Source organism: Bison bison, unplaced genomic scaffold (genome assembly GCF_000754665.1).
Source record: "Bison bison bison isolate TAMUID 2011002044 unplaced genomic scaffold, Bison_UMD1.0 scf7180017864213, whole genome shotgun sequence".
NCBI classification, from domain to species: Eukaryota; Metazoa; Chordata; class Mammalia; order Artiodactyla; family Bovidae; genus Bison; species Bison bison.
Window position 1 is genome coordinate 3274265 of NW_011494785.1, and position 2578 is coordinate 3276842.

A 2578-nucleotide genomic window follows, 5' to 3' on the forward strand; every position below is an offset into this window, starting at 1 on the left:
GGGGGGAGAGGCTGAGCTTATAGGGGGCAGGGGTGTAAGGGTTATCTCTGTACTATCCTCTCAATTTTGCGGTAAACCTCAAAGTGCTCTTAAAAAGAAAAAACTCTTCTAAAGAAAAAAAGAGGTGGGTGACAGCAACCAGCTCTATGAGGATATCACTAGCAAAAAAAAGACAGCTCTTGCACTCAAGGACACAAACAGAAGCAGGTACCCATCCCTCAGAGACACCAAGAGGGTCCAGCTTTGTTCCCACCAAAGGGAGGCCAGACCATCTCCTGAACCTCAGCTCATCTCCAGACCCAAGAGAGGCCAGCCCTTCTCAGCACCGCCCTGCCGCCAAGGGCCCATCCGCTTGCCCGCACAAGGACTTCACCTGAAAGACGTTGCCTCATTCTAAGTGAAAAGTGTTAGTTGCTGACTCGTGTCCAACTCTTTGTGACTCCACGGACTGTAGCCCTCCAGGCTCCTCTGCCTGTGGGATTTCCCAGGCAAGAATACTGGAGTGGGTTGCCATTCCCTTCATCAGGGGATCTTCCCAATGCAGGCAGATTCCTTACTATGTGAGTCACCAGGGAGGCCTCATTCTAAGGGTCCCTCAAAGAGAAAGGCTCGCTGGCTTCTCGGGTACGAGCAAGGTATCCCAAGAAGTTCTTTCTGAAAGCCAGCTGCTCCTCTGCCACCGAAGGAGGGGCATCCCACCAGCAACTAACACAGGCCCCTACCCCTCCTCCATGTATGCGCTCATGGCGGCCACAGCCCCCTGGGGTGGCACAGGGACAACCCTGTAAGCATGATGGCGAAGGGCTGAGTGGGGAGAAAGTGCTAGAGAAAAGTTTAATAATAGCTGGGTCGGCACAGCCCGTTTCCTTTTTCAGCTCCCTGGCGGACTGCTCCCATTACGCGATAAGGCCATGGGCAGGGCTGAGCAGCTGCTACCGGGACTCAAACCCAGGTCAGCGTGGGGGCCACGTCTCCTCAGGCCACCCCAGGGTCCACATGCCGTGGTCAGATGAGGGCCATGCACAAATGCGCCGGCTCACCCAGTGCGGCTTCTCTATAAATAAAGCCCGGAGCTGGCGGGACAGGTGGGGCCAGGCCTCAGGGTTGACCGTCCTGCACCCACCAGGCCTGCGGCTCCGCCACCTCCCTTGCTCCTCACTGGTCCTCCTGACCATGGACCACTATCCCGGGCTCTGGGTGGGGGGAAGGGGAGCTAGTGAGTGCAGCAGGAGGCCCGCATGGGGGGCAGGCTGGTGTCAGAGCTGCTCTCGCCGCGATGGGGCAGCTGCTGCCCTCTGTCTGGCCTCTCCATCCCCTGGAAACCAACAAATAAATTCACCCAACAGTCAGCACACATGTGCAAAGAGCGTCCCCCCTGCACGGCAGCAGAGGACCACAGAGGGAGGAGACCATGTCAAACTGTGCTGCGTGCTTGTCACCGTTGCTGGGCCGTAAACGGAAACTGACTCAGAATCAACGCTAAAGGGCAGGACTGGGGAACAAATGGCATGCTTGAAAACACAGCCCTGAGCGACGCACAGCTCAACCGTGACTCATCTTCCAAACCTGTTAAATGGGTTTGAAGCTAAAATAAGTTTGAGTACGAAGAGCACATGAAACAGCGCCTGGTTTCAGAACCACCAGGCACTGGATGCTGCGTCATCTTCACCATCAAGATGGACAGGGCAGAATCCGGGGCCTTCACCAGAGTCCTCTGTCTGGTGGACAGATGAGCTGGGCACGGGTCTGGAGCCAGGAACTCAGGCCCAGGCTGGGTTAGGAGGAGCCTGCAAACCTGACCCAGGGGCAGCCCAAGCCGAGCACCAGTGTCCAGCTCTTCATGGACCTGTAGACAGTTCTCCCCTGCCTCTAAAACGAGAACTCCATATCACCACTGCATTTAGGCCTCCAATATGGGGGTGTGGGGAGGGGAGGGGAAGGGCGAGAGCAAGGAAGAGACCCTCACCTCCTGCCAAGCCCAGAAAAGGTCGGGAGAAGAAGTTTGAGCCCTGAAGGCAGCCAGTACCTGGCCTGACACAGGAGGGGCCCCCACCCAGCTGGGGTTGCCAAGTTCACCATCACAGCCACCATGCATGGAGCAGGGCTGCGTGCTAAGCTCTGGGCCGGCTGTTTCAGACCCACTGTCTCATCTCATTTCACACCCGTCCGAGGAGGTGGGCACTGCTGTTCGAGGCTAACCAGCGGGGCCAGGCTGAGTCCTATCTGTCCACGTAGTCCTTATCCCCTGACCTGCTGTGCATCAGTCTCCAGAGCTGTAACCTGCCACCTTCCCAGCCCGGAGTGGCTCCCTGGGCTGAGGCACAGCAGACAGAAACATCCCCAGGGGCACGCTGCCCCTTGAGACCTGCCGTGCCACGGCCCCTTCCCTACTTCCCCTCAAGAATGAACACCTCTTCACCACTGCCCCGGGCATCCCGCCCCCTAAGACTGGGCTCCATCTAATCCCCACTGGGAGCTCCTGCACCTGGATGGGCAGGGACTAAGTTCCCACTGAAGCTGGTCCTAGGCCGATGGGTGCCCGTCCTCTCCAGGTCAGCATCGGGGCAGGCACCCTCTG